Raw genomic sequence first — 21843 nt, forward strand, 5'->3', positions numbered from 1 at the left:
AAAATGCGCTCGACTGGGGGTGGGAGCCCCAGATGTAGCATCTTGTACTGGAGTCCAAGACGCCACACTTTGTCGAACGCCTTGCTGACGTCTCGGAGAACAAGGCTGCAACGAGATCCGGAAGCTAGGTTGATGGCAACCGTTTCCGTCGCCAACGCGATGGCGTGGACGGTGCCCCTCCCCCTGCGAAACCCGTACTGGGTCGTGTTGTATTGGCCCTCCCATTCCAGTTGGTCACGGAGACGTTTCTTGAGAACCCTCTCGAAGAGCTTCCCCGGGACCTCCAGAAGAGAGATGGGACGATAGCTGTCTGGGCGAGTCGGGGCCTTCCCAGGCTTCACTATCATCCTCATCTCTGCCTCCTTGAGGCGATCCGGGAAATACCCAGCCGAAAGTGCCGCGCTCAAAATGTCCCTCAGTCGGGCCAGGGCGCTGTCAGGAAGGTGGGAGAGTATGATCTTGTTTATGCCGCTTGCCCCCGGAGAGGATGACTTGCTCCCCCTGTTGACCTGCCGCAGCTCCTGGAGGGAGATACGGCAGCTCAAGTGGGAGGCGCCGCGGCATCAAACGGGAGGGTCCTTTGAGCGTGTTCGGCGAGGTAGTTCCGTACAATTTCGTCGTTTTGTTCGTCTATGTCTACGTCTAATTCTGCGGCGTCCCCAACGTCGTCCTTCCGGAAGACTCGCTCCCAGTTGGACGTGTGGAGCCAGACCTTTTCTTCGTCAGTGCTGTGTCTGATGCCAGCGCCGTCGACTAAATCAGAGGCCCGACCCGAGGCCCTGCCGGAGAGGCATTTGATCCTGTTCCAGAACTTCTTGGGGTCAGCGTGACAGGCGGTCAGCCCGGTCAGTGCCCTTCCCCAAGAATCCCTGGACTCGGCGAGTCTCGAGTCGTGTAGCTCCTGACGTAGTCGAACGAAGCGCCGGTACTCGTCGTACGTCCAGCCGAGTAGCGTCGCTCTGTCTCGCAATGCTTCGAATTGTATGCGCAGAAGGCACGTCGTGCGTGAGGGTCTAGCGTTTGGGATTAGTCGATAGGTCGAGGTGGGGATGTGGTGGTCAGCAGTTGTCTTGACGCTCGACATCCAAGAGTCGAGCGCCGCGTCAATGTCTTCTAACGTTTCTCCGGACACGTCCGGTTGGTCAGTCATGTCAAGGTTGTTATCGGTCTGAAAGGCCACCCAGTCGGTCCTGCGGAAGGCGTACCGTCTTGTGGTGGGGATCAAGAGGGGGGACGTCGAGATGTCAATGATGACGGGGATGTGGTCACTGGAGGTGAGGGGGCCAGGTGTGAAGCGGTGATTAAAGTGGTTGGAGGGGTTCGTGAGTGCTATGTCTGGTGAGGTCGCGAACCGAGGTCCGAAGTATGTCGGGAAGTTAGGTCCGATGTGTCGAACGATGTGTTGGCGTATGTAGTCGACGAGGTCTCGGCCGACACGGTTCGACGAGGCGGAGCCGATGTCGATGTGTCGGGCGTTCAGATACCCCGCGAGGAGCACCGGGGTGCGCCTGCGGAAGAGCCTGAGGTAGTCTGGGTGAGGGAGGTACGGTCGTCTGGGCGGAAGGTAAGATGTCGCGACCATCAAAGGACCATCGGAGGTGTCGACTGGCACTGCGAGAGTTTCGGAGAGGAAGTCGTCCTCGACTCTGCAGCGCAGTCGACACCTGACGGCGATGGCAACCCCGTCCGAGGGCTCGGAGCTGAGGTTCCTTTGGTGGACCCTATAGCCCGGGATTTTGATCCTAGCGTCGTCCGTAAGTCCGTGGCTGTTGAGAAGGATGTTGTCAGGGTCAAATTGTCGGTACGTATTGTTCAAGTCAAACTTTCGTCTGTCCCAAGTCAGTACATTGTGTTGAACTACAAGCAACCGAGTCACTGTAGGTCCGGGCGTTGCCTGGTCACGCGGAGGCTGGGGAGCAGTGCCTGTGGGACAGGGCCGGGGGTGAATGAGTGAAATTCATCCTCGGGGAGGGAGTGGAGGTAGCCGGCCAGCGGCCCGGGGAAAGAGCGGAACCATCCCCTCAGGTAAGGGAGGGAGCCATCCGGGCCAATGTACCCTAACTTGAAGCGACCGCCATCCAGGCCCTTTTCGAGGGATTGGTACGTGAGGTGAGACGGCCAGCGATCGGATCGGCGCCGGATGACGTACGGGACAACATGGCACAAGGCCCCCTCCCCAAGGTCAGACGCCTCCGAGGCGGTTAAAGAGCGGGCAGGGGAGACGGAGGATAGAGAGGAGGAGCGCCCTGAGGATCCCTGTGGGGGGAGAGATGGGGAGATGGGAGGGGGGGGGGGAAGAGAGGGGAGGATGGCTGTGGCTGGGGCGGGGGTGTCGCCTCGGGCTTCACCGTCTCCTCCGGCACTGCCGGTAGTGGCGTGGCGGGGGACAGGAGGGCGATCGCAGCACAGAGAGCCGTCTTCACGAAGTCTGCAGGCAGCCGAAAGGGGGGGAATTGGAGGTCGGGGAGACCGTTCTTCTGAAGGGCCCCTGAGAGGACCTCCTGGAAAGTGCCAGGCTGCGTCGCGTTCAGGACGTGCGCGTGAAAGAAGCAGGCAAGGCTGCCGAGGTTGAAGGACGGAGAGGGAGGGGGGGAAGGTGCCTGCGCGGTCTGGGAATGAGCCGCCTGGGCGTAAGAGGAGGGGGACGTCTCCTGAAGGCGCCTCCGCTGCTGCTCTTTTTCCCTGAGGGCAGCCCTGCGGATGGGACACCGCATGGCCCGAGCACTGTGCTCTCCGTTGCAGTTGGGGCACTTTTTCAGCTCGGCAGCACATACTCTGAATGAGTGCGGACCCGAGCACTCCGAGCAAAGTGGGGTGGCGTCGGGTAGGTGGCAGTTGGGGGTGGTGTGCTGCTCGATCTTGTGGCAGCGGTTACAGGTCATGAGGAGGGTGTACACCTCCGCCCTGATTTGCTCCGGAGTCACGGAGAAGAGAAGAGGAGAAGCCCGTTCTCGACCGCCTTCCGGGCCATCTCGCTGGACCGGGAGACGATCTTCAGGGTGTTCGAGTGAGGGAATTTATAAATGTCCTCCACTTTCGCCCACCCATGAGCCCTTTCGAGCTCCACCCTAAGCTCGCTAGGGCTATTCTCCGTGACCAGCTCGTCTAGGCGGAAGCATATGACAGTCCGCCGACTACGGACCTCAGAGGGCATGAGAGGAGTGAAGCCCTCTGCCGCAAGGGCCACCAGCAGGCTGCTTTCAAAGACAGCCTCTGTGTCCTGGTCCGAGGCCGTAACCACCACCACCCCGTCCTCCGCGGCGAGTAGGCGAACGAGTCTAAGTTTGGGCCCCAGTAGGTTTGATAACGCGCGTCGTGTCGCGAGGGCCTCAGGCTGGGCGTGCCGAATTTTGACGCGGCCCATGCTGGGTCCGTGGGCCCGGGGTAGGGGGGAGTGGTGTCAGGGGTAGGGGAGAGAGACGCCGCAGGAACCCGCAACGTGGGGGGACATAGAGAGGCAATGACAGAGGCCTCGGTCGTGAGGGGAGGGGGGCAAGAGCTGAGGGGGGGTCACAGGGGAGAGGGAGGGTAAAAGCTGGGGGTGGGGGGTGCGGGGCCGACGGGTGGAAGCAGGGCACGGAACTAAGGGAGGGATGAGCCAGGAGAACCCAGGGTGGTGGGAAGGGGGGCGGGAGGTGCATGTGGAGCCAAGGGGGGTAACCGTGTTGCGTTGCTAGTGGCGGGAGGGCGGGGGAATGGGGGAGGACTCGGCAGGATGTGTTGGGGAGTCGCAGAGGGCGCGGGAGGAGGAGGGAGTAGGGGAGTGGGGGAGTGGGCGACTCGGAGAAATGTCCCCTCTACGCCACACGGGCCCGAAGCAAGCCAAGACGAACCACTCGATTGGGGAGTCCTGTCCGACGGGGGCGGGCGTCCCGGTAGACGACGGGGTGGTGGGTGGTGAGGGGAAGGGTGAGGTGACTCGGGGAGAAGCCCCTCAGCGCCACAAGAGATGCACGAGAAAACGGGCTCACGCAGGGGCACAAGTAGATTAACCCTATCACAGCAGCGACATTAATCAGTAATCAACATACCTTGCGTATCGGTTGTGCATGCACCACAAACCAGATTCGGCCTGAAGAAACCACGGCGGCTGGGAATGGTGGGAAGGAACAACGTACTCAAGTCTCAACTCGTAGAGCAGGCAAGAGAGGGGTCCACCACCACCGCCGGCGAGCGGGAGCGGGGCAGGCAGCCAATGAGAGGACGAGAAACCGGCCCCACGCTCGTCCAAGCCACCACCGCTGGCTGCCCTCTGCCATGCAGCAAGGGATGGCGGGGCGACACGCACCTACCACCCGCCACTAGAATTGGTGAACCACGGAGTCACAGAGACACAGGCGTTACGGGGCCGACACTATCAGTCACCATCAAGTATGAGACGTTACACGTGGTATTTAAAGGAAACGAGAACACACTTAGGCGGCCCGCACACTGACGCAACTGGTTGCTTGAAACCAGTTGCATGCAACGTGTGATTTAAGTTGCATGCAACCATTCAATACAAATACATAGAAACGCGCACATTGAGTTGCTTGAAACTAAAGTTGTATACAACCGAGCAACTGAAGTCGCTTGCAACGTACCAAAATGGTTTCATGCGACCCAGTTGCGTGTGATATTTGGTAGAAGACGGTCTGAAGTTATGTTCCACAACAAGGAGTGCCAAACCAAGAAAATGTACTCTCTCCCACAGAATATCCAAATGAGCAACCCGATTTTCCTGAACTTCTTGAGAGACTTTGAAATAGATAACTACAGTATAAATAAGACTACATAATGGCATCACAAAATCCTGAAAATGTTTCAAATGCGATAGCGAAAAAGTTCTGTATAGAACTGTGTTTTTTTTATATTTCTGTCTACATTGTAATAATTCGCGGAACGTTTCCTGAATTTTTTGGGCAACACTAGATCCCATATTCTTTACATGATATCCATGTATTTGTTTACGGTCTAATTACTTATGAAGCATTAATTTGCCGATTTCTTAAACCTTTTCAGGTTTGCAAAGATAAGTTTCTGCAAGTTATTTTTTTATTTCCATTACACAGTAGCTCTTCGCTTAAAAGACCATTCCTCGCATTACAGGGGAGACCCTGTATGTATATAATGTATGCATTTAACCTAACGATTTTTGGTAGGAATGAACCAAATTGGAAGTAGGATTCTATTTTATTTATTCATGAAATAAATTAACAAATCTAATTGAATTTCTCTTACCTCAAAGTTATTATAAGTTTTTCATCCTCTCTCAATGCCATCCTGCAGTTTGTATCCTTCTTTTGTATTTGAGGGCCGACTAGTTCTAGGAGATCTTGGAACGCAGGTTTACTCATCCTGTAGAAATTTTGAAATTTTTCTTCATCTACATCTAATTCTTTCGCAATTTTGTAGCAACTTTGCGTTCTATCTGCTAAAACAGGATGTATCCAATACTTTCTCCTCTTCCTCTTGCTTTTCAGCCACCACCATAGAACACAAACATCCTCGTCGTCTGACATTTTGAATGCAACTGCTAAATTATGGTTGCTTGAGTGTGTGGCAAAGCATGCAACTGGTTGCATGCAATTTTTCACATGTAACTGGTTTCAGGCAACCAGTTGCGTCAGTGTGCGGGCCGCCTAAGATACACGGGAGACACTCGTCTCTCGGTGCAGGGCCAGCACGGAGGGACCCACCGTCGCAGAGTCAGCGAGCGGGAGGTTTTTTTGCTTTAATAGTTTATTGATAACCTTTACATAAGACATAGAAAAATAAACATAAAAATTACAAAAATAAGCAGTTATCAAAGCAGGCTCTAAACTAGCAGCCTGCCCGATGTACAATACATACATTACACTTGTTACACAAAATGGACAAAATTACACGTGGGGAAATGTCTTTTATATTCACAGGTCACCGGCGTAGTAGCTTTCGAGCTCCGCGTCGGTGAGGTCTCTGTCTCCGTTGAGGAAGAAGTCGTCGTCCACGTCACCGACGTCGACCTCCTCCTCCGAGACGTCATCCTCCTCGTATGTCGCCCACTCAACCTCCTGCTTGTGGTCGAAGTGACGTGGAGGGTTACCCAGTGGGCGGGCCATGCGGATGGAGGCCGGGAGCGGCTTCCCTTCACGGAGTGTCCTCCTCACTAAGGGGAGGGCTGTCTCGTGCGGGATCCTCTCGAACCTGGCCTCCTCCTCTTGCTCAGTGAGGTGCTCGTAGCGGATCAGAAGATCCACCAGCTCGCCCTCACTGAAGGTGTAGATCCATGGGGTCTGGGTCGCCTGGCAGCTACCGGGGGCCTCGCGGGGTGCTGGCTCCACTGCAGTCGCCGGCGCGTCCACCGTCTCGAGTGTCTGGTCCCTGGTCCTCTTTTTCTTCGGTGCGGGTACCTCCGGGGACACTACTGGGGGTGTCACCTCGGCTGTCGCCGCTGCCGTCTCCGTCCTCGTCAGCCGTGGTGGGTCCACCTCCATCTCCCTAGCGGGAGACTTTGGTGTCGGGACGCTCTGCTCCGTGGGTCCCGTCCTCCTCCTCCGTCTGCGGCGCCTCCTCTTTCGTCCTTCTCCATGGGGTGGCGTCCTCTCCTCCGTGGGCGGCTGCATTGGCCGCGCTGCTGCCGGGTCCGCCGAAGACGTCGTCCTCCGCAGCTTGGCTCCCGGGATTCTGCAGAGTCGAGCGGGGCACCTGCGGTTCCAGGCATGGTGCCCGGAACTGTGAACCTCGGGGGTTCACAGGTCGTGACTACACGCACCAGGGCCTCGTCACTGAGGGCCATAATTAGCTCCGGTGCCGGCAGCCCGTCTGGGTTGCGGAGCAGATGGCGTGTGCCCCTACACTCGAGGAGGTATTGGAGGAGCGGCTGGAGGACCTCCTCCTCGCAGTAAGGGCACTCCAACGGGACCGGGTCGTCGATGTCCAGGAGCGAGGCACACCGGTACCCGAGGCGCAGGCGGTGGAGGTTGGAGGTCACTCGCCTGGGGGCGCCTAATGGGTGCCTGCGGCTGCCGGAGCCCGTCGCCGGGGCATACCAGTGCGTAGACGATGAGCCGGCCACCAAGGCCTCTGCAAGGGTCCGAACGACACCAGCCGAGGTATGGGCCGCCATGTCACGCTTGAGCAGTGACACGCTCGGGGAAACGGGGCATATTACGCTGGGCAGCAGGGTGGCCTCGCCGGCAGCGCGGTCAGCAGCGTCGTTGCCCACCACGCCTGCATGGCTGGGCAACCAGATTAAATGGACTTGACGGCCTGCTCTCCCCAGTTCCTGCAACCGGGCGTGGATGCCCGTGAGGAGGGAGATGTTGTCATTCAGTACAGCGATCGTATGGCCGGCACCGAGTCGCAGTGTACCAGGACCGGGCCCCTGCCCCACTCAACTGCATGTCCCAGCGCCCTGTTCAGCGCTACAAGCTCCGCCTGGGTTGAGGAGGAGCCGTCAGGTAGTCGGACCATCTCGGCGTGGCCCGCCGTGATGAATGCCGCCCCGACAGCCCCAGTGCCTGCTATGGGCCGGGCTGCCTCCGTTTTTCTGTTCTTGGCCTCCCGCGCTAGGCGGTGCGGTGTCAGTAGGGCCTTTTTCACAGGAAGTGGCTTGATGGTGGCCGTGAAGGTGGCTGGTGCCCACTGGGGAGGTGTGGTGTACCTAGGGTGGGGCAGATCTTGGGCCATCAGGAAACACCGGGAGAGGCTGGTGGACCTGAGTTTGGTCGCTGCCACACTCGCCCACGTTTTCCTGCGAAAGAGGAGAGGGGCCTGATGGAGGGCCTGTTCCACCGAGGCCCGCAGCGGTCCCGATCCCCTGCGGCGCAGCTGCGTTGCCAGGTGGCCGACGGCGAGCTGATTGACCATCGCGGCAACAGTGCTAATCCGCACCTCCGCCCTCAAGCATATGCATTTGGTCCACCGAGGGGCCCCTAGGATGGTGTGGATCGCCGCATTCTGGGCCGTTTCCAGAGGCTGGAGTGCAGCAGGGTCCACCGTCATGAGGCATGGCGTCCCGTAGTCAACACAGGCCCTCACTGCCTGGAGATAAAACAGCCGTAGGACACGGTCGCTGGCACCTCCGGCAGTCCTCGCCAGGGACCGCATGATGTTGGTGTGGGTCACCACGGCTTGATGAAGGTGGTTGAGATAGGGGGCGATGGAGAGCCGGGAATCTATGGTGACGCCTAGATAGTTATGGACGTGCACCCAGGGGACAGGTATGCCGTCAAGCTCAAGGGGCTCGGGGAGGCAACGCTGGTGGATAGCCATGGCCTTCATCTTTCTCCGGTTTATTACGAGCCCGAGAGACGCACAGGCCTGTGACAGGCGGCGGAGGAGGAGACGAGCACTGGCCACGTGGTTTGGGCCGGAAACCACCATGGCCACGTCGTCAGCGTAAGACAGGACCTGTGCGTACCGGCTGTAGGGCATGGCCTTCAGCTTCTCCACAAGCATGTTAAAGAGTACGGGACTCAGGACCCCACCCTGTGGCGTTCCGTTTTCGAAGGCCCGAGTTGTGGACCTGCAGCCCTGGAAATGTGCTGCCGCCCTCCGATCCTGGAGGTACTGGCCAATCCATGCCAGCAGGCGCCCCCGCACGCCCTTCTCGGCAAGGATGGACAGCACATCAGGCACCGAGGCCAGCTCGAACGCCTTCTCCAGGTCGAGGAACACCACCACAGCCTGTCTACCCAAGACACCAGAGAGGAGGGTGGACACACAATCTATGGTGCCCATGCCCCGGCGGAAGGCAAACAGGTGGTGGTGAAGGGCGCCCATCGCCCACCGAAGGCGAGAGAGGAGAATCCTCTCCATCGTCTTCCCCAAGCAGCTCAGGAGGGAGATGGGGGGGAACGCACCTCCGTCACCGCTCTTGGGGATGGGGACGATGGTGGCAGTTTTCCAGGTTGCAGGGACAGTACCGCGTGAGTAGGAGGCGTTGTATAGGTTAACAATTTCATCAAGCATGGCAGACCCAGCGTGGCGAGGGAAGGCGTATGGGATTTTGTCTTCCCCTGGGGCGGTGTCGGTAGCAGGGATGACCTTCTCCAGCTCATGGAGTTGTATGGGGGCGTCGGTGGCGTGTCCTTCACTACAGGCGTCCCTGAAGGCCCTCATTCTCGCCGGGTACGCCGTCCTCTGCAGTTCCCTGGTGGTAGGGGGAAGTCTCACAGAGGCAGCACGGGACACAAAGGTATCAACAAGTCTTTCTGCCTCCTCCTGCGGCCGTGGATGCAACGCCGGCCGGGCCACCGCCCCCTTGGCCACGGCTCTAAGTTTGCGCCAGAGCACAGCGGTGGATACACTGGCGTCAAGGGTGCCGCACCACCTCAGCCAGTGTTCTTCCTGCATCCTGGCCGCGATCGCCCTGGCAAGACGGATGGCAGCCTTTAGAAGGGCCCTCGTCGCCTCTGTGTTAACCCGGCGGTTGAGCTTCCGGGCCTGATTGGTACGGTGGTTGGCCTCACGAACCTCTGGGCAGTAGTACCAGCGGTCACGACGGGTGGGCACTGCAGGCTGAGAACGGGGAATCGCCTCATCCGCCGCAAGCCGGAAGGCTTCAACTAGGCGCATCTCTGCCCCTTCCACGTCGTCTGGCCGGATGGTGTTGGTGAGGTGATGGTTTACGACTCTGCGGAACCTTGCCCAGTCCGCCCGGCCCAGGTTCCAGTGCACAGGTCTTTGAGGTGGCAGTGGCGGCGAGAGCGGAAGGGTGATGACAGTTGCGAGGTGATCGCTGGCAAGGTAGTGATGGATGGCCCACGTAGCACCCACGTTGAGTGGACGCGTGACTAGGGATAGGTCAAGTACCCCTCCCCTGACATGAGTAGGTTCCCCCGTGTTCAGGATGGCGACCCGAGGCACATCCTCCAACGCTGCAGCAAGGTGACGCCCAGCGCGGTTTCTCCTTCCGCTTCCCCACCTCTCATGGTGGGCGTTGAAGTCGCCCCCGATGAAGGTGGGCTCATCGTTGGCGAGGGAGAGGAGCTCTGTCAGGTCCGGTACAGCGGTGGGGTTGTTGTATACGCAGTAGAACGTGACAGTTGTGCTCGGCAAGGCCACCTTAACCGCCAATACCTCCACGCCGTCACCGCATAGCGCAGGGTGAAGCACTCGAGTGCATGGAAGTGCATCCCTGACCAAGATGCCACACCCACGCGCTGCACCGGCAAAGGCAGGGAGGTAGAAGGCACTGAAGCCCCTGAAGGACACCGACTGGCCTTCCTGAAGGAGAGTCTCCTGCAAGAGGATGCCATCGAGGCCGTCGGTGCCGATCGCTGCTCGCAGGAGGTTGACCTTGCCTCGCACGCCACACACGTTCCATTGCAGGACTTTTAGCGTCTGGACCCCAGCGATGTCCCGGGGGTGGACACAGTGGCCGTCGTTTGCATGGGGGTCAGGCCTCGGCGCTTCGGCAGCGCCTTGCGCTCGGGCAGCGGGAGGCGGGACCGTGTCGGCACCGTGCGCACCGGGATGTGGGAGCGGGTTGTGTTGCGTCCCATTCTCCAGTGCACCGCCTTCAACGGTGCCTTGGCTGGGGGTACGCCTGGCTGGGGAGGCTGGTGGCATTCGTCGGCCTCTATCTCCGTCACCTCTACGGAAGGAGGAAGGGGTTCGGGTGCTCGGGTCTCGGCAGGTGGGGGAGCAGGGCTCTGAGGCTCTGGAGGTGGTGGGGCGGGTGTGGCGGAGGGGCCTGCGATGGCGGGAAAGTGCTCCTCCACTGTCGCCTTCGCAATTACTCGCAGGGCCGCCTCGTAGGGCGTTAGCTGGAAGAGGCCCGTCAGGGCAGGAGCAAAGCTGCGAGGCGTGAAGCAGGTGCATCGGGATGCGAGGCGACACGGAGCGGGGCGGTATGGGCAGCAGTGGTAGTCGAGGGAGTAGCAGTGGCGAGCGTGGACAGTGGTGCGCGCGAGGTGTTGGGAGGAGCGGTGAGGCAGGTGTGGAAGCAGCGGTGGTGAGGGCGGAGGGCGAGAGCCGTGATTGGCGGAGGGCGGGTCCACGCGGCGTGAGTGGCGGCGCCTGCGCCTGTCACCAACTACCTCCCACTCGTCGTCAGACGACAGCGGGAGCGGGGCTCGGAAAGCCTCATCCTCACTCTCCGACTCAAGGCGGAGCTGCTTATCGGTGGGGGACTCCGACGCTGAGTCATCAGACTCAGGAGCAGGGCGCTCACGCTTATCAGTAGTGGTGGACATCCTAGCAACAAGACAGCTAAAAGGCTGAACCACAGCTACACATATAAAAAAAAAGGAAAAAAAAGTGAAAAACAAACTGACCTATGTAAAGCCGGGCTATGCCTACAACAGCGGGAGGGCTAAACTCCCCCACCCTCTAGAGGGCTCGGTAGAGCCTCGCTGTTGCCCCTTGCGGGTCTTGGGGAGACGTAACTATCTCTGCTGCCTCCTATGACCATCCCTTTATCCTAAGGGGACCCCTCGTGGCACTGCCCTCGGGGTTCGGCTTCGTACTACAGCAGAGACTACCGGCACACACACACACGCTAAAGGGCGTTGGAGCAGCCCGTCAACCAAGGGCGGACTATCCAGTCCCTAATGGACGGCGTCCCGGGACACAAGGTTGGTGAGTCACTTGTAACTAGTGACGTGACAGTGACGCGTATAGCGTGCGAGCACTGCCACGGTGGCGCGGGGCCTGGCAGGAAGCAGAGCAGCTCGATCGCTCGCCCGCGAGAGCTGTTGCTTAGACGGTGGGGGAGAGGTGTTTACGCTGCCAGGTCCGGGAGTCCAATCACGAGCCAATTTCTTCTTCTTCTTCTTAAGATTTATCCCCCACAGGGGGAAAGAGCCCTTGGTCTCGAGAGACGGCCTGTAGCTGCAAGCGGTGAACATAAGGTTCTCTATCGGGGTGGGACACACTCCTCCACGAGCCGCAGCAGCTGGGCGTCACTGAGGTACCCGAGAAGGCTTGGGGCCGGCAGCCCCTCCGGGTTGGTAATTAATTGCCGAGTGCCCTCACACTCGAGGAAACATGGAAACATGGACTAGCAGGCAGCAGAAAGCCTATTGGCTCATTACTAGGCTGCCTGCGTTCAGTGATTCAATCAATCCGTTTGCCATAGGAGTGGCTTGCAGGGAAGGATTAAAGCACTTGTGTATCTACTCTTGGGAACGTTCAGTTCACTCCCGATGCAGCAAAGTGGCGATCAATGCGTTTCTTGAAGGAGTTGATGGTCTCTGCGCTAACCACTTCTGCAGGAAGGCTGTTCCAGTGGCGAACAACTCTATTCGAGAAATAACTCCTGCTGATGTCGGTGTTGCATCGCTTTGCTTGAATTGTTTTTCCGCCAAGCATGAGAGGCTCGGGTGGACGCCTCTGCCGGAACAGCATTGTCTTGATCTTTTCCCTGTTGACGACGAGGCCGAGGGAAGCACAAGCCTGGGTGAGGCGGCGGAGGAACCCGCCACTTTCTTCTTCTTCTTTGTGGATTCTCCCCCTAAATAGGGGGAATGGGCCTTTGTCTTGCGACGGCCCGTCGCAGGGGGGAACCCGCCGCTGGCCTGCGGCAGGTGTAGGGAAGCCTCCGCCGCCGCCACAGCCACGGGTAACAGCCGGCGAGCAGCGACGGAGTCACGGGCTCTCTGGGCAGGCGCCCAGCAGACACCCGTAGCGGTACTCGTGCGAGCAGCCGACTGATCGACTTGACCGCGGAGGGGTGGCCCAAAGCGAGGATGACCCCACGGGTCCACCTCGCCTGCGCAGAAGGGCCACCCGGCTGCTCGCCCGAGGAGTGCTGGCGTTCCACTGACCTGCCATTCATTCATTCATTCAGGGGGATAGGTCAAAGGAGGGGTGAAAAAAAACAGAGGGTGAAAACTAGAATAAGTCAAAAGTATAGAAATGTAGTGTGAGAGAAGTGTGGTGGGCTTAATCACCTTGCTCTGGATCTTTTTGTTTCAATCATCCACGCCCCGCACCATTTCTCCTTGATTTTTTTAAATATATTCGGCAGCTATTCGTTTAGTTAATTGGTATGGTAGTGTAATAATAATATTTAACTCTCTTGAGTTGTAATACACTACATATTTTTTTTTAATAAATAATAACCGCTCTGGTGGAAACACAGCTAACCTAACACAAAGCCGCTAAATAATCCTACCAAAAACAAGACCACCAGGGCGGTATCTTTAATTTAATATTAAGGGACTAATAACTAGACTTACCACCATCTCGGCAGCACCGGGGCGACGCGATCTGGGGGAACCGTGTCCTCTGGCCCGTCACCCCCAGTCACCGACCCCGCACCCCCGAGATAGTTAAGTGATTTGTGCATTATGTACAGGTGCGTTTGAATTAGTGTATAAACGTTTTGTTTTGTTTTTTTTCTCACGGCGGGTCAGAGCCGTCGATGAACTAGGAGAGCCGCGCTTCCCAGCACGACTCTCCCAGCCACCCACTCAGCACCTTCGCGACAGGCAAGTGTTTGTGTTAATGTATTACATGTCGTTATTAGGTGTAGTTAGTATATGTTTGTTGTCTTGATAATTTTAGTATTTTCTTGGTGTATTTGTAGTCGATTTTAAAATGAATTATTTACTCTTCAGCAGCTCGGGGCATTGCGCGTGGGGAAAGTCCGCGCCTAGAGCCCGTCCTTCCCCCCGCACCAGCCCAGCGCCACTCCAAGAGGTGAACATCTCAGCCGGTAAGTTTTTTTTTTTATTTGAATCATCGTGTAACGTATATTTTTTTCCGTTGGTTCACTGTTTAGTATATTTTTGGGTTTTGCTGTAGTATTGATGGTTTAGGTTGTCCTCGTAGTTTTCCAGAATAAACTCCATATGCGGATCCTCAAGGTCCTGTACTTTTTTTAATATTTTTTCAGCTCTTGTGTATAGATTGTAGTTGATCGATTCTAGGTTTGCTTGCTTATGGAGAGTCTTTGTATTCCGTCTGTAAGGGTGTCGTTCATCTAACGCAAATCGCAAGGCCTTGTTTTGAATTTTTTGGAGTTTGTTTTTCTTGTTTCTGCTTGCTGCTATTAGAGGTATGGGTGGGTAGACCAGCATGGGTACAATGAAAGCTTTTATCAGATGTATTTTAATGTTGGTGGGGAGGTTCCTGAATCTGTAAAGTTCTGTCAGCCTGCTTCTTCCTCTATTGATGGTGTCGTTGATGTGGTGCTCTATGCCTGTTCTTCCGACTGTGAGGCCTAATACTTTTCTTTGTGGTGAATATTCTATTGTTGCTCCTTCAATGATGATGTAATTTTTCTTCTTTACGGCAATCGGTATTATCTTAAATTTGTTTTTATTGGTTTCGATTTTCCATTTCTTTTCGTAGGTGTTGATTCTGCTGATTTCATTGATGGTACGCCTCGTCATCATTTCTCTTGATTTTCCAGGGTATGTTATTATCTGGGTCACATCATCTGCCTATTGTATGTTTACGCATCCCCATGCAGGTTGAAGGAGGTCTGATGTGTATATTATATAAAGCGTTGGCGAGATGGCTGAACCTTGGGGCACACCGGCTGTTAAAGCGAAATCTTGCCCCGTATAGTGTCCCACATTTATTTTTGCTATACGTCCTGTTACAAAGTTTTTTAGATATTTGGTGATGGTGAGAGATAAGTTGAGGTGTGCTATCTTGTATTGTAGACCTGCATGCCACACTTTATCAAAGGCTTTTGCAACGTCTCTAAGGACTAGGTAAACTTGAACTCGCCTTGCTATGTGATGTGCTATTGTTTCATGTATAACAGTTAGAGCTGTATCCGTGCCTCTCTCCGCTCGGAAACCGTGCTGAGTGTAGGGGAGCGCGTTGTTATTTTCGAGGTAGTTTCTTTACCTTCTATTTACTATTTTTTTCTAATATTTTTCCAGTAACTTCTAGCAGGGATATTGATCGATAATTTGCCGGGTTTGCTGGATTGGTATTCGTCTTCGGGATTAATTTTATAATTGCAGTTTTGATTTTTGAGGGGTGGTATCATATGGAAAGGATGTTGTTGAATATATCTTGTAGTATTTCTAGTGCATTTTCTGGCAGATGTTGTGATATTATTTTATTGATTAGTGAATGGCCTGGTGTATTGTTTTTAAAGGATTTAATTGCATCTTTTATCTCCCCTGTTGTTATTAGTGTATCCATGTTTTCCCTTCCATCTAGTCTTGTTTTGTCTGATATTCCATATGGTGAACGTTTTTCTTCATTATCTTCCCAATACTATTCTACTTCTTCTTCTGTATGTGCGTCATATCTTGCACTTTCTTCAGCTGTGATGGTGAATACTTTGCTCCAAATCTCTCTAAATATTGCCTCCTTATCCTTATCATCTGTAATTTTATCGTTGTTTTTCTCTAGGTGTTGGTTTGTTGGTTGTTTATTTCCTCTTAGCTTCTTCATTTCCGTCCAGAATATCCGAGGGTTTGCTGAGTAGCATCTGGTTGTGTTTTTTTTTTTTTTTCTTCCCAGTTTTTATTGTAAATTCTTTCGCTTTCTTCTTTCATTAGGGTTCTTAATCTTTGGTATCTATGGTAAGCTTGTCTATTCCATCCGTTTCTTATTCTTTCCCGTTTGAGTTCTTCATAAAAGTGTTGTATTCTTCTTAGTAGAGGGCTTGTTATTGATTTTTGGATTATCTGACTTGTATTTTTTGGTATGTTATTGTCTGTTGCTTTTTCGATGGTTTCATACCATTTATGGATTTTCTGATCAATTTGCTATGTGATCATCTGTTCAGGTATGATTATTGTTGAGATAGTTTCTATTTCTTCTTTGAATTGAGTCCAGTTTGCTTGTTGTGTGTTGAGGCTAGCTGTTATATCTTTTGTTATTGCTTTTGTTGTTATTTTCATTATGATCGGGATGTGATATGATGTTGTTAAGGGGCCTGGTGTTATTGACATATTGTGCATTATCTTGTTGTTAGTGAGGACTAGATCTGGTGTTGTACTGCTGTTTACACTGTGGTAGGATGGGAAATCGGGGCCGAGATGTAATAGTTTCCCATGTCTGATGAATCTTTCTAGGCCTTTCCCTATGAGGTTGTTACGATGATCATTTAATATTCTGCTTTGAGCATTCATGTCTGCTAATATATAGGTTGGGTGATTGTTGTGTGCCAGTCTGTTAACATCCGGGAATGATAGGAATTGTCTTCTTGGCGGTAGGTAAGTGGTTGCGATTGATATTTTTCCTAAGGATGTTTCTATAATATGTCCAGGAAGTTGGTAATGAACTCGTCTTTTATTTTGTATTTGATGTTATTTTTGACTAGTATAGCTATGCCGTCGCTTATTTCATTGAATATGTTCTTATTGTAGCAGTTGTAGCCTGGAATATTAATATTTTCATCTTCTTTTAATCCATGTGAATTTATCATGATAATATCCGGGTTTATCTCTAAATATATGTTTGTTAGGTGGAACTTTCTAGTTTTCCAATGTAGTACATTATGCTGTATAATTTTTATCTCCATCATGTTGAATAGTAGGGTTGTGTGTTTACTGGGTTTTTGTCTTTATTTCCTATGTGTGTTTTCCCCCTTTTTTTTATCCTGTGTATTTTCTTGTTCTTTGTCCTTTGCTTGGTGGTGGTGTTTTCTCTTCCATTATCCCAGATCTAATTTTACTGAAAGTGCTGTTGTCGATTCTTGCAAAGCACTGTGCATTAATGTCCACTGATTTTTGTTCTATCACCCTTATTATATCCTCTTCTGTAAGCTCTTTGTCCGTGTATGTGAATTTGTATTTCTTGCTTTGTATTCCTTTCACCAGTACTTGTCTTGTGAAGTCTTCTTTTTCTGGCCATCCTTCACTCTGCCTTGTATATATCGTTAGCCCTATATCATCCCCTCTGATTGGATATTTTCTTTTTCCTTGTGTCATTAATGTCTCATGCATTATGATTGATGGATCTTGAGCTTGCTCCGTGTCTGCCCCATTCTCAGTCCTCCCTTCCTCTCTTTCTGTTTTGTTTCCTTTTTTTTTTTAGTATCAGCTGTGTGTGTTCCTCCTTCCGCCAGGTTTGCTAGGTTTGAATTAGGTTGTTGGGACATGACGTTTAGGATTGCCTGCAAGGGTGGATTGTCTGGAGATTTTATTGGTGGCAGGTTGTTCATCTTGAACATTTTGTTTACTTCCTGCTGGAATGATCCTGGGTTCCCAGTGTTTAAAATATGTGCATACATAAAGCATGCGTATATGATGGTGTGTGTATTTGGAGATACGGACGTCATTTCCGGTAAGTTCGTTTGCTGGTTGATGGTGTTTCGTTTCGTTATATTACTATAGGTTGTGTTGTCTAGGCCTTCTTTCCTTTTTTTATTTATTATGTTTTTCCTTTGCTGACACTTCATAGCCATTGATATGTGGTCTCCTTTGCAGTTAATACATTTTTTGTATCCACTGGGGCAGTCTTTCCAGGTGTGTCCTTCTTCGGAGCATTCAGAACAAATCTTATAGTCGTTGGGCCTGGGACATTCTGAGATGTTGTGGCTCTCTAGCTGATAGCATCTCATGCAAGTTTTTATTTCTTTGAACGCGTCTTGTTGTAATTGATGGGGTGAAAGAAATGCTCATTGAGAACATTCTCAGCCCAATATCAGTCGCCTTCTTTGCGCTGTTGGTTTTTGTGAAGGTTATTTTGATGTTCTTTGATCTGGGAAACTTCATCAAATCCGTTATCTGTTTTTTGGTGTATGCATTTTTTTTTTCCATTATCTCGCTGATCATCTCTTCTTCATTGTTGTTATAGATATGTGCATCTACGTTGAAGATAATGATGGATCTTTTTGCTCTGAGTTCCGGTGGAATGACAGGAGTAAATCCATTGTTTTCTAGGTATTTGTCAGAAATTCCGTTAAACAGTCTGTCTAGGTCCGTTTCGTCATTTGTATATATGGTGAAGCCTTCAGTGGCTACAACTATTCTGTTTGCATATATCTCATTTTCTGAGAGCAGTTGTAGGAGTTTCAGTTTCCTATTTGGGTCTTTTGAGTTGTTGGATCTTATCCTGACTCGCGTCATTTTGCATGTCTTTGTTCAAATTCCTCGTCTGTGTTCAGTCAGTAGTTCAGTCGTTCAGCCAGTTCGTCTGTTGTATCTTTCCTCTCTGGAGGTTGGAGCCGCTTTATGAAGAGCGGCCCACTTTTCCTTCCGAGGCAGTAGCAGAGCGATCAGTGCGACCCCGGTAAACCCCGGTGCCAGTGCCACCGCTCTCTCTGCCGGGCCCCCGCGGCTTGTGGGACCTAACCCACAAACGCCGTAAGGGGGGCCGCGTGTAGTGACGTGGACAATCCTGCTAGCAGGACGTCTTCCTCTTATGCACAAAAGCTTTGGCAAGGCAAAAAACCCGGACAAGGGCAGACTCCTCTACTTTAAGAGGAGGAGTCTCGATACACTAGCCCGGACTGACCGCAGCTGTGGTTGCAGTCAGTAGAGCACGACCCGACCACTGCCTCCTGACCAGTGATCAGTGACGAGTGAGGCGGAACGCCGGCTGAAGTCTGATCAGAGCGGGGCTGAGGTCTCGTCGCTGCGGCTGCGCTGGAAGATCTCAATCCAGTTCAGTACCAAACCAGCCACTTTTCTTTCTTATTTCTAAGGATTTACCACCTAAAAAGGGGGAACGGGCCTTTGTCGTACGACGGCCCGTCGCAGGGGGGAGCCCGCCGCTGGCGTGCGGCTGGTGTAGGGAAGCCTCCGCCGCCGCCACAACCACGGGTAATAGCCGGCGAGCAGCGAAGGAGGCACGGGCTCTCTGGGCAGGCGCCCAGCAGACACCCGTAGCGGTACTCGTGCGAGCAGCCGACTGGTCGACTTGACCGCGGAGGGGTGGCCCAGAGCGAGGATGACCCCACGGGTCCACCTCGCCTCCGTAGAAGGGCAACCCGGCTGCTCGCCCGAGGAGTGCTGGCGTTCCACTGACCAGCCACTTTTTTTCTTTTTTTTTCTGGTTATTTATCCCCTGGGGGAATACGGGCCTTTGTCAAATTTGACGGCCCGTGAGCTGAATGGCGAAATCTTATCGGGGGGGTTTACCTCGGGGGTTCACAGGTCCTGACTACACGCACCAGAGCCTCGTCACTGAGAGCAATAATCAGCTCCGGTGCCGGCAGCCCGTCTAGGATGCGGAGCAGATGGCGTGTGCCCCCACACTCGAGGAAGTAGTGGAGAAGCGGCTGGACGACCTCCTCCTCGCAGTAAGGGCACTCCACCCGGACCGGGTCGTCGAGGTCCAGGAGCAAGGCACACCTGTACCCGAGGCGCAGGCGGTGGAGGTTGGAGGCCACTCGCCTGGGGGCGCCTAATGGTACCCGACGGCTTGCGGAGTCCGTCGCCGAGGCATACCAGTGCGCAGATGGTGAGCCGGCTGCCAAGGCCACCTCAAGGGCCCTAACGACACCCGCCGAGGTATGGGTCGCCATGTCACGCTTGAGCAGTGACACGCTCGGGGAAACGGGGCATGTTACGCTGGGAAGTAGTGCGGCCTCTCCGGCAGCGCGATCAGCAGAGTCGTTGCCCACCACGCCTGCATGGCTGGGCAACCAGTTTAAGTTTACTTTACGGCCAGCCCTCCCCAGTTCCTGCAACCGGGCGTGGATGCACGTGAGGAGGGAGACGTTGTCATTCAGTGGGTCACCAGCCACTTTCTTCTTCTTCTTCTTGTGTATTTATCCCCTGGGGGGAAACGGGCCTTTGTCAGTTTTGACGACCCGTGAGCTGATTTGGCGAAGTCTTATCGGAGGTTCACCTCAGGGGTTCACATGTTGTGACGAAACGCACCAGAGCCTCGTCACTGAGGGCCATGATCAGCTCTGGTGCAGGCACCCCGTCCGGGTTGCGGAGGAGATGGCGTGTGCCCTCACACTCGAGGAGGTAATAGAGGAGCGGCTGGACGACCTCATCCTCGCAGTAAGGGCACTCCACCGGGACCGGGACGTCTAGGTCCAGGAGCGATGCACACTTGTACCCGAGGCGCTGGCGGTGGAGGTCGGAGACCACTTGCCTGGGGGCGCCTAATGGGACCCGACGGCTGCCGGAGCTCGTCGCCGAGGCATACCAGTTTGCAGATGGTGAGGCGGCCGCCAAGGCCTCCTCAAGGTCCCTGACGACACCCTCCGAGGCATGGGCCGCCATGCCACGCTTGAGCAGTGACATGCTCGGAGGAACGGGGCATGTTACGCTTGAGAGCAGAGTGGCCTCGCCGGCTGCGAGGTCAGCAGCGTCATTGCCCACCACGCCTGCATGGCTGGGCAACCAGTTTAAGTTGACTTGACGGCCGGCCCTCCCCAGTTCCTGCAACCGGGCGTGGATGCCCGTGAGGAGGGAGACGTTGTCATCCATCGGGTCCTGGTACAGCGATCGTATGGCCGGCACCGAGTCACAGTGTACCAGGACCACTCAAGCGCATGCCCCAGCGCCATGCTGATGATTGCCACTAGCTCCGCCTGGGTTGAGGAGGAGTCGTCAGGCAGCCGGAAGATGTCAGCATGGCCCGCCGTGACGAAAGCCGCCCCGACAGCCCCAGTGAGGTGGTTGAAGGAGCCGTCTGTGTAGTAGGTGACTGCGAGGGACCGGGCCGCCTCCAACTCTCTGTTCATGGCCTCCCGCACTATGCTTTGCGGTGTCAGCAGGTCCTTCCTCGCCGGCAGTGGCTTGATTGTGGCAGTGAATGTGGCTGGTGCCCACGGGGGAGGTGTGGTGTAGCCAGAGTGGGGCAAGTCTGTGTTCATCAGGAAACACCGGGAGAGGCGGGTGGACCTGAGTTTGGCCGCTGCCACCATCGCCCACGTTTTCTTGCGAAAAAGGAGAGGGGCCTGATTGAGGGCCTGTTCCACCGAGGCTCTCAGCGAGTCTGCCCCCCTGCGGCGCAGCAGCGTTGCCAGGTGGCCGACGGCGAGCTGGGTGATCCTCGCGGCAACGGTGCTAAGCCGTACCTCCGCCCTCATGGTTATGCATCTCGTCCACCGAGGGGCCCCTACGATGGTACGGATCGCTGCATTCTGGGCCTTCTCCAGAGGCCGGAGTGCTGCAGGGTTCACCGTCATGAGGCACGGCATCCCGTAATCTACACATGCCCTCACTGCCTGGAGATAAACTAGCCGTAGGACCCTGTCGCTGGCACCTCCGGCAGTCCTCGCCAGGGCCCGCATGATGTTGGTGCGGGTCGCTACGGTTTGACGAAGGTGGTTGACATAGGGGGCGAAGGAGAGCCGTGAATCCAGGGTAACGCCCAGATATTTATAGACGTGCAAACAGGGGACAGGGGTGCCGTCAAGCTCGAAGGCCTCGGGGAGGAGACGGTGGTGGATGGCCATGGCCCTCGTCTTTCCCCTGTTCATCAGAAGCCCGAGGGACGCACAGGTCTGTGAGAGGCGGCGGAAGTGGAGACGAGCGCTGGCCACGTGGTTCGGGCCGGAAACCACCATGGCCACGTCGTCCGCGTATGAGAAGACCCGTGCAAAGCGGCTTTGTGGCAGGGCTGTCAACTTCTCTACAAGCAGGTTGAAGAGAACGGGGCTCAGGACGTTTTCGAAGGCCCGAGTTGTGGACCTGCAGCCCTGGAGTTGTACTGCCGCCCTTTGATTCTGGAGGTACTGGCCGATCCAAGCCAGCAGGCGGCCCCGAACGCCCTTCTCGGCAAGGATGGACAGTACAACAGGCGCCGAGGCCAGCTCGAACGCCTTCTCTAGGTCCAGGAACACCACCACAACCTGCCGACCCAAGACACCAGAGAGGAGGGTGGACACGCAATCTCTGGTGCCCATGCCTCGGCGAAAGACAAACAGGTGGTGGTGAAGGGGGCCTATCGCCCACCGAAGGCGAGAGAAGAGTATTCTCTCCAGCGTCTTTCCCAAGTAGCTCAGGAGTGAGATGGGCCGGAACTCGCTTCCGTCACCGCTCTTGGGGATGG

Source organism: Eriocheir sinensis, chromosome 53, assembly GCF_024679095.1.
Source record: "Eriocheir sinensis breed Jianghai 21 chromosome 53, ASM2467909v1, whole genome shotgun sequence".
Taxonomy (NCBI): Eukaryota; Metazoa; Arthropoda; class Malacostraca; order Decapoda; family Varunidae; genus Eriocheir; species Eriocheir sinensis.